Genomic DNA, 13,215 nt, shown 5'->3' with positions numbered 1-13,215 from the left:
TTGTTTTTTTGTTGTTTTTTTGCGGTACGCGGGCCTCTCACTGTCGTGGTCTCTCCCATTGCGGAGCACAGGCTCCGGACGCGCAGGCTCAGCGGCCACGGCTCACGGGCCCAGCCGCTCTGCGGCACGTGGGATCTTCCCAGACCGGGGCACGAACCCGTGTCCCCTGCATCGGCAGGTGGACTCCCAATCACTGAGCCACCAGGGAAGCCCGGGTCGATGTTTTGATTTGAAGAAATATGTCAGGCCATAAGAGTACAGGTGAATATGGCCAAAATGGTGACAGGGATTCATAAGTCAAAGGCTGTGTGTTCCCCTCTCCAGACATTCCTCCTGATCAGTGGCGACATCTCTCCCCAGACGTGGGCCTCCCGGCAGCAGTTCCCTTGCTGGGTTTGGAGATTTGAGCAGCGTGAGGGGAGTGATGGGTCCCCACTGGGGCCCGGCGTCCCCACAGAGCCTGGCACTTGGTGGCATTGTATAAGCCTCCTGCGGCTGCTGTAAAAAACATCGCCCCGAATGTAGTGGTTTCAAACCAGACACATTCATTCTCTTACAGGTCTGACTCGGGTCTCACTGGGCTAAAGCCGGGGTGTGGGCAGTGTTGCTTCCCTCAGGAGGATGCAAGGGAGAAGCCGTTCCCATAGATCTGAGAAGTGAAATGGGGTGAGCAGACAGCTCAGAGATTAGCCTCATCCAGAAGCACGACCACCGGGAGTGGTGCTGAAAGGGCTGGAGCAGGGGCCACCTGGTGGGAGCTGGAGCCGCACGGTGATGCCGTCTAAAGCAAGGAGGAAGGGAGAGGGAGAAGCTGAAGGAAAATCTGAGCTGCATTAAAACCCTCAACCCTTTTGCATGTGGCAAGATTGCATTTTGCTGTAATACTTAAATTCATCTACCACCGTGGCATCTTTTACAAAACTTTATGACCGCGGGAGATGGATGGCACAAAGGCCCCAGTTCTTCACCCTTCCCTGTCCCCATGCCCTCTGTCACATGACTTTGGGGTCTTTCTCTAAAGCAGAATACAATTCTCCAGCCCAGGACGAGCTCTGACAAACAGAATGAGGTGGAAGGGACAGCCCTGCCTGGTGTGTTTCCTTTGCCATCGCCGTGGAAGCGTGTCTGGTGAGGCTGCTGGAGGATGAGACAAGGACCACGGCGAGACAGGCAATCGGCCAGGCCCAGGCATGTGGCCCGGGCCCAGCCCAGCCCGGCCCAGCCCAGGTGAAGCTGAGTCATGGGTACCGGTTCTGAAGGCAACACCCCAGGGAGGGGGGCTGTTTGCCTCGTGCAGTTTTGTGACAGAAGCCAAGGGACCCGCTGCCCTTCCCACCTCTGGGTGGTTCGCCCATGCAATGTCCATCACCTCGGGCAAAGGATGAGCCAGAGGAAGCAGAAACGAGGCTTCAGGGTCCCAAACCCTCTGTCTCTGGATTTCAAAGCGCGCTCCAGTTCCTATGGAGACGCAGGGAGGGAAAGTCATAAGACCAGCAAAGCTCCCTGCACGCCGCCCTCCACTAAGACTAAATTAGTTCCTCCTGAGTTGGAAGGTCCATAAGCTAGGCAACAGTCCATCCTGGGGGTCCTGGGAAAGGCAGCCCGGCCCACCTACCCGCACTCAGGCAGTGAAGAGGACGGGGGGACCCGGCGAGGCTGGGGGGTCTGAGGGTGGCCCAGACGGTGACCGGCATCTGAGAAGAGCCCAAGAATGTGGCGTGGGGCCTCCCCATCCGCTGCGTGTCTTATTCACACATAATAGCGTCTCCCCTCAGCGCTGTGGACATTGGATCATCCTCCGCGGGACCATCCTGGGCTCTGTGGGTGTTGAACAGCCTCCCTGGCCCCCACCGCCTCGATGCCAGGAGCACCCACCCCCCGAGTCGTGACGACCACAGATGTCCCCAGACACGGCCCAGCCTCCCCTGGGGGCAGGACCACCCCCGGGAGAGAATGGCTGACGTGTAGGTGAGGCCCGGTGTGGTACGTCCATGTGGCAGGACAGGAGGTTGGGATGCTTGCCATCTGCTCTTGCCTCAAATAGCAAACGTCCTCCACTCGTATTTAAGAAGCTTCGTCCTTCCTGAAAAGGATACTGCTCTTGGCCTTGGCTTCTCTGGCCCTGATGAGGACAGTCTATTTTTCTCCCACAGTGGAAGACCCCAGAAAGGAGGTCTGGCTGAGGGTCTAGGCAGAGAGCTCAAGCCAGGGCCCACAGATCCCTCGCACAGCAGCTGGTGACAGGGTGAGAGGCATGCTTCCTGAGCACCTGGAAAGGGTGCTGGCATCGGCAGGGAGAAAGCCAGGCCTCAGCAGACAACGTTTGGAGTTTGGTTTCACGGGTGCAGGCACGACCCAGAAGGTGCGGGCTTATTAAAATAGTAGATCGTTTCTTCCCACAGACATGTGGGTTTGCGCAGTCCATGCCCAGCTCGAGATGAGGCTGTGCCCCTCCCTCTTGGTACTTTTTCTACTTTTTAGTGTTGAGGAGCATCTCTCCTAAGTGTGCAGCTTGACGAACTTTCACAACAGGCCACACCCGAGTGACAGCCCCCAGGACCCCCTAGAACAGCCCCCCAACTCTTCCCTCTTTCCTACTCCCCTCCCCACCCTCCACTCATATCTCATTGGTGGAACTTAGTCACATGGCCACACCTGGCTGCAAGGGCAGCTGGGAAATGTAGTCTTTTTGAGACACACACCTAGATGGGCTTGAGCAATGTGGCAACCTGTTCTCTCCTCCAAAAAGAGGCTCCTGGACTCCTCCCAGCAGGACTCCCTCCTCATAGCCTCCCGGCTCTGCTGCTCTGTGGTTCCCTTGGCTCTGCCTCCTTTTGCATTGTATTCACCATCAGATGGCACCAGGGCTGCAGCTGCTCCAGACATCTCATCATGAAGCTGCAGTGGCCACAGGCAGAAAGGGACCATTTTCCCGGGCCTCCCTTTTAGGAGCAAGGAAACTTTCTGTGGTCAGCAGAATAACACCCCCCACAAATGTCCACGTCCACGTCCCCAGAGCCTGTGACTATGTCATGTTGCCCGACAAGGGGGAATCAAGGTTGCAGATGGAATTAAGCTTCTAATCAGCTGGCTTTGAAGCGGGGAGGTTATCCTGGATTGTCTTCGTGGGCCCAGAGTCATCAAAAGGGCCCTTCTAAGTGGAAGAAAGAGGCAGAAGAGAGAGAACCGGAGAGAGGGCAGCAGGAGGGATCAGTCCATGTCGCTGGGGGGGGGGGTCACAAACTGAGGAATGTGGTGACTCCACAAGCTGCCCCCCTCACCTCCCTCACATCTCATTGGCCAGAAGGGGGTCACACGTCCACACACAAGCCAATCCCCAGCAAAGGGGTGGGGCGCCATGAGGATTCATGCCAGCACCCAGGCAGGGTGCGGAGTGGGCACCGAACAGTAGCCAGACTCCTCCACAAGGAAGCAAGAGTCCGGCAGGCAGTGTCTGCCCCGGGATCATGAGGGGCTGGCATGAGGGGGAGACATCGTGTGCACGGGGCAATAGCGGGGGACCTGCAGGGCCAGGGAGATGCCCACCGCCTTGCCCAGCAATGCCTAACCTCTAAAGCCCGTGCCCCCAGGAATGTAGGCTCTCCTTGTCCTACTGAATTGTGTCTCCCCGAAAAGACATATTCAAGTCCTGACACCGCCCAGTGATCTGAGAGGACCAAGAGGAACCTCGCTCTGTGTGGTCCCCAAGGCTCTATAAACTCTGACCCCAGGGCCAGTACCATCTCCAAGCCTGGGGAAGGGGGTGCTCTCCCCTTTCCCTCTCCCCCAAGGCTGGCTCCCTAGGAGGTCCAGCCTAGGCTCCTCTGAGCTGTCACCTGCTGACCTGGCTGCCATGGCAACCTGCTCGGGTACCAAGCCCCTCCCCAGTGGGGCATCATTGGAGCAGCTGGCGACATTTGACTACGGACAGTGGGCTGGATATGAGTATTGTATCGACGTGAAATTTCCCCATCTTGAGAGCTGCACCGGGTTATAAAAGAGAATCCTGGGTTTTAGAAAATATACAGCGATGTGTTTACGGGTGAAGGGGCATCACACTTCTAACGTAGTCGTAAGTGGTTCAGAAAAATGCGTATAAGTATCTATATATGTATACAGATAATAGATGTAGACACAGGTACAGATAGTTACAGACACAGAATGTGACAAATCAAATGGGGCAAAATGGAACCAATTGGTGAATCTGGGCAGAGTCTATAGGAGTTTCTGGCACTAATCTTGAAATTTTCTGTAAGTTTGAAATTATATCAAAATTAAATGTTATGAAAACAGTATCCAAAATGCAGCATCTGGACCCCCAGAGACTTGACTCTGCAGGTCTAAGTGGGCTCAGAATCCGATTTAACCGGCAGCCAAGGACCAGAAAGGTTGTGGTTGAATTGTGTCACCCACACTGACAGGTTCAAGTCCCAACTCCCAGCTCCTGTGAATGGGATCTAATTTGAAAACAGCGAGTTTAACCATAAACAAGACGAAAAGATAACCTATGGACTGAGAGTAAATATTTGCCAATGATGCGACAGACAAAGGCTTAATTTCGAAAATGTACAAACAGCTCATACAACTCAATAACAAAAAACCTAACAACCCAATCGAAAAATGGGCAGAAGACCTAAAGAGACATTTCTCTAAAGAAGACATACAGGTGGCCAACAGGCACATGAAAGGATGCTCAACATCGCTAATTATTAGAGAACTGCAAATCAAAACCACAATGAGGTACCACCTCACACCGGTCAGAATGGCCATCATTAAAACGTCTACAAAGGATGTGAGGCCAATGTGGCCAGCTAGGCGGGTATCCCCTTCCACTCCACGTGTGTCCCTCCGGAAGCTGTGAGCCCGGTGGAAGAGGATGACCTTCCCTGATAGAGGAGGACAGTTCTTCGGTCAAGGGTATACAAGTAGCTGCGCTCCCCTGCTAGAACCTCCAAACAAGCTCTCAAGGTCCATTTGTAGGAGAATGTAGGGTAGTCAAGTTTCCAAGACTCCAGACACATGCAAATGAAGCACTGCATGTGGCAGTCTGCCTTTCAAAAAAAAAAAAGTCTACAAATAACAAATGCTGGAGAGGGTGTGAAGAAAAGGGAACCCTCCCACACTGTTGGTGGGAATGTAAGTTGGTGCAGCCACTGTGGAGAACAGTGTGGAGGTTCCTTAAAAAACTAAAAATAGAGTTACTATATGATCCTGTAATCCCACTCCTGGGCATACATCCAGAGAAAACCAAATTTCAAATAGATTCATGCAGCCCAGTGTTCATATCAGCACTATTTACAACAGCCAAACCCTGGAAACAGCTTAAATGTCCATCGACAGAGGAATGGATAAAGAAGGTGTGGTATATATACACAATGGAATATTACTCAGTCGTGAAAAGGAACGAAATAATGCCATTTGCAGCAACATGGATGGACCTAGAGATTATCATACTAAGTGAAGTAAGTCAGAAAGAGAAAGACAAATACCATATGATATCATTTATATGTGGAATTTAAAATATGACACAAATGAACTTATCTACGAAACAGAAATAGACTCAGAGACATAGAGAACGGAGGTGTGGTTACCAAGGGGGAGGGAATGTGGGAGAGAGAAGGATTGGGAGTTTGGGATTAGCAGATGCAAACTATTATATACAGGGTGGATAAACAAGGTCCTCCCGTATAGCACAGGGAATTATATTCAATATCCTGTGATAAGCCATAATAGAAAAGAATATGAAAAAGAATATTTAAAAAATAGGGAGTTTGATGGGGACTTCTCTGGTAGTCCAGTAGCTAAGACTCCGCGCTCCCAATACAGGGGGCCTGGGTTCAATCCCTGGTCAGGGAACTGAGCTCCCACAAGCTGAGAGACGTGGCCAGAAAAAAAAAAAAAAGATGGAAATGTGGACAGAGACACCCAGAGGAGAAGGTCGTGGAGGACAGAGCTGGGATTGGGATGATGTGTCCACAAGCCAAGGAACCCCAAGAATGCCAGCACCACCAGAATCTGGGAGAGAGCCTGGAACAGAACCCAGAGCGCCAGGAAGGAACCAGCCCGGCTGACACCTTGATCTTGGACATGTGACCTCCAGAATGTGAGAGTGAGTTTCTGTTATTTGAGCCCCCAGTGTGTGGTCATCTGGCAAGGCAGCCCAAGAGATGAGCCCAGAGGGCATCTCGGGCAGGAAGGTGGTGCTGGGGGTCCCTCACCCCCTTGGGGGCACTGGATCTGTATCCAGACACTTCCAGGAAGAGCTGGCCACGGGCCTGGATGTCAGATATTCATCCATATACACCTTCAGCATACATTGGGCACCTACTCTGTGCATACCTGTATGTACAAAGTGCTAGGAGGGGAGAAAGCCAGCAGGGGTGTGAGGTGGCATGGGGGGCTGGTTCAGTAAGGCGGTATCAGGAAGCCCCACCAGGAAGGGATGCTTGAACAAGTCTGACGGAGCTGAGGGGGCGGTTTTGTGGTGGGGAGGGGCGGTGCCTGGCCGGGGCACAGCCAGGTAAAGGCCCAGCGGAGGGCGGGGATGCTGGCGTGCGGAGGCCATCGGAGTGGAGTGAGGGGGCAGCGGGAGGCCGGAGGAGAACCCCTGCCCTGGGGCTGTGGCTCCACAGGGCCGCCGGCCCCCTGCACGGCCTGACCCACCCTTCTGCCCTCACCTCCGGCCCCTCCCCCTAGCTCCCTCCGCTCCAAGCAGCCCAGGCCTCTCCGCGGTCCCTCCCCGCTGTGCCGGGCACAGGGCTGTCCCAGAGCCCCCCCCAACCCCCCCGCCAGGTGCGCCTTCGCCCCGTGTCTCCACAGGGCCCTCACCGCAGAAAGGCTTTCCCTGGCCATCCATCTAACAGGTCCCTCTTCTCCCCCTACTTCTTTATTTTCTCCCTAGCGCCCCCGGAGGGCCAGGCTGCCACCCTGCGGTTTGTCCCCGCCTGGAACAGCGCCTGCCCCCGCCCACAGGGAGCCCGCCCAGCGACAGGCTCCTGGATCAAGGGTCTGGGAAGGCTTCCCCGGCGGCGGCGGCGGCGGCGGCGGCGGCGGCGTCAAGGGCGGACGCGTGAAGGACCACGAGGGCCGGGCGGCCCCCACAGATGGGCTGCGCGTGCCGGTGTAATTTTAGGTTTCCTCGCCCATGGCCCGCCCTTATTATTGTGCAATTAAAGCACTCGAGGCAGCAGATCAGGCAGTAAAAAATAGCGCATCCCAGTCAGCCACACAGGTGGGGGGCGGGGTCTGCTGCGGTCTCCGAAGGTGGGAGGAGGCCTGGCCCCGCCCCCTGCTCGCTGACTTCTCCAAAAAGTGCAACACCGTGGCATCTGGGTGGTCACTCGCCGGGTCGTGATTCAGCAGATAATTGTTGGGCAGCTGTGCCCAACAGGCCTGGACAGATGTCAGGGGGACAGCCTGGCCCTCCTGGGGGTGTAGGGAGAAAATAAAGAGGGGCGGAAGATGGGGGCGTACATCTTCGATGGATGGCCATGGAAGGCCTTTCTGCGGTGAGGGCCCTGTGGAGACCCGGGGCGAGGGCGCACCTGGCCGGGGGATTGCGGGGGGTTGGGAGGGGGCCCTGGGACAGCCCTGTGCCCGGCAGGTGGGAGGGACCGCGGGGACGCCCGTGGCGGTTGGAACGGAATGAGCGACGGGGAGAGGGAGGAGGTGAGGGCAGGAGAGGACGGGGTGGGTCGGGTGGTGCAGGACCCGGGGGCGCGGAGAGCTCGGCTCTCACCCGGAGAGACGTGGGACACCCCAGGGCGGCGGGCAGAGCAGGGACGCGGGCTCGCTGCTCACAGGCGCCCTCTGGCGGCTTCGGGGAGAACAGGCCGTGGGTGGCGCCGGGAGACTGGGCGGAGGGGACGGCGGAGGTCCGGGAGGGGTGGCGAGGGCTGGCGGGGGGCTGGGGAGGGATGGTGGAGAAGGAGGATGGGAGGGGACGGTGGGAGAATGGGGGGGGGATGGGGAGGATAATGGAAAGCGCTGATGGGGTGGATGTGGGAGCAACGGTTGGGGTTAGGGTGGGGAGGTATGGGGGTTAGGACGGTGCCACGGTGGGCGTGGATAGTGGGACCTGACCTGTGCAGGGGCCGAAGAGGGGGCAAGAAATGGGCAGTTTCTGTGAAATGCTTTTTCCATGTCCTTTCTAATGAAATATAGCTTATATGCAGTAAATGTAAGCACATCAAGTTCAGTGAACTTTTTTAAAAATTGAAGTCACAAAAAATCATTCAAACGTGAACAATTCGGTGTCATTTAGTACAGACACAACGTGCAACCATCACCTCTAACTCCAGAACATTCCATCTCCCTGAAAAGAAGCCCCGTCCTCATTAGCAATCACTCCCCCTCCCCCTCCCCAGCCCCTGACCACCACGAATCCACTCTCTGTGTCTGTGGATCGGCCCGTTCTGGACGTTTCCCATCCATGGAATCACACCCTGTGTGTCCTTCTGTGTCTGGCTTCTCTCACTGAGCGTCGTGTTCTCGGGGTCCATCCACGCTGTAGCGAGTGTCAGGGCTTCTGTCCTTTTCCTGGCTGAGTGATGCTCCCGTGTGTAGAGGGGCATATTGTGTCTATCCCTCATCTGTTGATGGACATTTGGGCTGTTTCCACCTTTTGGCTGCTGTGAATCATGCTGTTATGAACATTAAGGCACAAGTTTTGGTTTGAGGAGCAGTTTTCAATTCTTCTGAGTATACCTAGGCATGGAATTGCGGGTCGTATGGTAATTTTCTGTGTATCTTTTTGAGGAAATGCCAGTCTGTTTTCCGTAGCAGCTGCACAACCTCACATTCCCTAGGCAGCTGGAAGGTTCTAATTTCTCTACATCCTCTCCAACCCTGCTTATCTTCCGTTTTCCTCATCACAGCCATCTTTTGGGTGTGAAGTGGTATCGCTGTGGTTTTGATTTTCATTTCCCTGATGACTAATGATGTTGAGCATCTTTTCATGGGGTGTTAGCCATTTGTGTATCCTCTCTGGAGAAGTGTCTGTTTGGGTCATTTGCCTTTTTTTTTTTTTTCCCGTTGTGGAGCACAGGCTCTGGACGCGCAGGCTCAGCGGCCATGGCTCACGGGCCCAGCCGCTCCGCGGCATGTGGGATCTTCCCGGACCGGGGCACGAACCCGCGTCCCCCGCATCGGCAGGCGGACTCTCAACCACTGCGCCACCAGGGAAGCCCGCCCATATTTTAATTGAGTCATGTGTCTTTCTGTTGTTGAGTTGTAGGAATTTTGCAAATGCATTCTGGATACTTGGTCCTTATGAGCCTAACGAACATTTATAAATAAACTCACCCAGATGAAAATGCCGACAGTGAGAGCTCCCCAGAGGCCATCCTCACCTCTCCTGGCCGCTACCCCCAGGTGGCCTGACTTCTGTCTCCAAAGACTCACGTTGACTGTCCTTGAACTTCTTACCTGTGGAATTGCGCAGAGTGTCCTTCACGGGGCGACATTCAGTGCTGAGGTCCACCTGGCTGTCACGTGCGGTGGTCCCCTCTCTGCAGGGTTGATTCTGGGCATTTAGAAGGCAGAGCTGGGTTTGCTAGCAGGCAGGACTGAATGGGGCCGAGAGAGAGAGGATCTCGCGGATCCCCCACCACACAGCCCTCACATCCAAGCCAGCACATCCCGGACGCCGTGCATCCTTGGTCTCTGTCAAATGTGTCCTGTCCACCTCTGCTCAGCCCAGTCCCAACGCCCTCCCACCTCCTCTGGAATCAGCAGCAGCCCCAGCCCCGTTTCCGTGCCACCCAACAGTGCCCCTTCCTCACAGACGCTGCAGGGTCTAAAACATTAACCAGAGCCCCTCGCTCCCCGAGGCTCCCCACTGTCCTCAAGACAGAGTCCACCCTCCCTGCAGGGTCCACCTCTCCAACTACCAGCCTCCTCGATGTGCCCGGGGGGTTAAGAACTTCCCGACCTCGGATCGGTTCTGTGTCCTGCACCTCCTCCCCCAAGAAGCAGGTAGGGGTTCTGGTGACTCAGACCCCAACACACATGTGAAACAACCATTTTGTGGATTCCGAGGGTGAGGAAGAGGTCGGGGATGCTGGCTGGAGACTGGAAGGCAGGCCAGGCACGCACCTGAAGACTCGGAGGTGCCGTCAGCCCAGCCCCCAGAGTTGAGCTTCGCGGCGGCTTTTGCATGTGGGGGTGCTGAAGCTCTTCCCCGAGTTCAAGAAACAAGGAAGGAGTTTCTGTGGCTTGGCTGTGGGAGCTGAGGAAATGTTGGGGGGCAGAGTGGGCTGTGGGGGGCTGGGCACCTCTGGCTGAGAAGCAGGGGTGGTTGAGCATAAGTCAGGTGGCTGGAGGAGGGGGGCTTCCTGCGTCACCATAGCAACGCAGGCCCTGAGCTCCTAGGAAGGGCTTGGGGCGGCGGTGGGGAGTTAGCCAGGCTGGAAGGTCAGAGGGCACAGTCTCCACTTCTGACACCAACTGAAAGTTTGGGGGTCCTCCAAACCACCCTGGGGTTTGATCATTCTCTGGAAGGGATTCGCAGACCTCACTGAAAGCATCTGAGAGGCTGCACAGGTTACCAAGGGAGGAGCGTGGGGAGGGGGTCTCGCCATCACCACCGTCCACTTATGCCCCTCCCGGCACCACGGGCCCCACACGGGGGGCCAGTGCCGGTGTGACGCCCGCATCGCGCACCAGCTGACCTCAACCTCCAGGCCCACTGATGCCGTCACGCAAGGCCACCCTAAAACGCAGGGCTGGTCTTCCTGGCATGGCCAGTCCTGTCAGGCGGGACACAGATCACCTCGAAGACCCCTCTGGGCACGGCTAAACCCTCTACAGCCCGAGGGCATGAGGCAGAGCCTCACCGCCCAGCCCTGGGCCGGGCCCGCGGCGCCCCTGGGCCAGGTTTGGGCGCCGTGTCTGTTCTGCGTCTGCGCTCGTCTCCGCCCCCACCACGAGGGGCAGGAGACAGGGTTCTGGAGGGGAAACCGCGGTCACAGAGAAGACGGTGACTTGTCAGGATTCAAACCCAGGCGGCGTGGTCCGGGCGGGCCGGGGGCCTCTCACGGGGAGAAGGAGCCTTCCAGTACCGGGAAGGCAGCCTGGGCGGGGTTGAGGGCTCGGGGTCTGCACCCGGCGCTGCTTCGAATTGCGTCCTGTCCCCTGTGAGCTGGGTGGCTTTGGGCAGGCCCCTCTGCCTCACCCGGCCTCGGTTTCCCCATGTGTGAGTGGGAGTGGCAGCGTCTCACTGAGGATCCAGGGGGTCGTCCCTCTCACCCGGTACAGGCTTCGTGAACGGGCCCTGCACGGTATGTGCGCAGCTTATGTGCCCTGGAGGGAGTGCGCAACGTCCCCATTGCACGGGGAGGGGGGGGGGGCGCGGGTAAACTGAGGCCCCAGAGCCAGGCCAGCTTGTTCGCAGTGGAGCCGGGACTCCGGCCTCGGTCAGGCGGCTTCGCGGGGGAGGGGTGCGCATCCCGGGTCCGCTCCCCACTCGCGGCTCCTTTTTATTGAAGTCATTTTTCTCCTCGCGTCAGCAGAGCCGGCTGCGGGCAGCCCCTCCCTCCCACCCGCGGAGGAGCTGAGAAGAAAACAAAGGCTTAATTGAATCCCACACGGGGGCGGGGGAGGGGGGGGAGAGGCCCTCGGCACTCGGAGGCCAGGGGAGCCCGGGCCTCAGTGGATCTGACGGGGCCGGTAATTAAAATCCTGATGTGATTAGATTAATACCATCGCTGCCCTGCGCCTGCGGCCGCGCATGGACCCATCACAGCGACCGCGTGGGGAGCCTGAGACCGAGACAAGCCATGTGAGTTGCCCAAGAACGCAGGGCGAGTGAAAAATCGGGGGCTTGAATTCCGCCGTGGAACACTCCCCTCGCTTGTCAGGGTTCAGATTCCCAGACTCCAGACATGGGGTGTCAGTGAGGGGGTCGCTCCAGGCCGGGGGAAGTGCATGGGTTGCAGGGCAGGGCGCCCGTAGCAGGCCTCCCATGCCAGGGTGTGGGGCCCTGGGAACTATGGAAGGTTTCAGAGCAGCAGGTGAAGGCAGAGGGCAGACTAGGGTGGGCAGTGCATCAGGGCTGTGGTGGGGTGGGATGGAGGCCTACTGCGGGCTGGATTCCCAAGGCCCCTGGAATGTCTCTGCTGCCCCAGAGCTCCTTCCCTGTTTCAGATTCTGCTCCTTCTGCAAAGCCTTTCTTGATGAATGCCCTGATGGAAGCTCACCCCCTCACTCCAGGGCCACCTTCTCCAGCTCTGTGGGATATACAAATCCCAGGCCTTCCCCATGCTGCCTTCCTTCTCTGCTTCCCTTTCCCGTGTCAGACTGGGGCACCCCAGGTCGGTGCTGTTCCTCCTTCCTCAGACTGGAGATGCTGTATCAGTGATCTTTGGCTGCAAATGAAAAAAAAAAAAGTCAAACTGGCTTAAGCAAAGAAGGGAATTTATTGGCCCTCTGAACTGAAATGGTGAAATGGACTGCAGGCATAGCTGGATCCAGGTGCCCACCATGTTGCCAGGCATTTGACTCCTCATCTTTTGCTCTGCTGTCTCCTGTGCTGGCCCCACTCTGAGAAAGGGGCATGGTTTTGCGATCTTCACCAAATCAGGTGCCTACCGCTCGTGGTGGACCTGGCTGACCACAGCCCCCACTGAGGGTAGGAAGATGTTGGATGGCAGCCGGGCTGGAAGGAGAGAGTGCTGACACCACCTTCATTTGCACCCTGGGCTGAGCACTGGGGTGTTCCAGGTGCAACAACAGACTATTCTGATAGCATCAATATTACAAGGCCGAGTATGACACTAACAAGGAATATAAAAGGGGTGTCTGACCTCACTGGGGTGGGGGCTGCCCTGGGGAAGAGGCAGTGCTTTGAGACCTCAAGGTAGAGGGAGAGAACGTGGGAGAGGGGGTTCCCAGAGGGGAACCAGCATGGAGAGGGGAGGGAGGGGGTCTCCCTGAGTCCATTTATGTCTTTGGGGGCATCCTTCTGGGGGCTGCACAGGGCAGCCACAGCGCAAGCACACAGGCACAAACACACGTACACGCGCACAGCCACACATTACACAGCAACATGTGTGCACACGGGGCTACATACATGTACAGGGTGCAAACACAGAAACGTGCACAGTCCACACAGGTGTGAGCACACACGCGCACGCACGTGTTTATGCCCACACTGTCACACAGGTGCAAGCACGGCTGCACTCTCACACTCACGTGGCTACCCTAACATTCACACAC

The sequence above is a fragment of the Stenella coeruleoalba genome (genome assembly GCF_951394435.1).
Source record: "Stenella coeruleoalba genome assembly, chromosome: 3".
NCBI lineage: Eukaryota > Metazoa > Chordata > Mammalia > Artiodactyla > Delphinidae > Stenella > Stenella coeruleoalba.
This window is presented reverse-complemented; position numbering follows the sequence as displayed.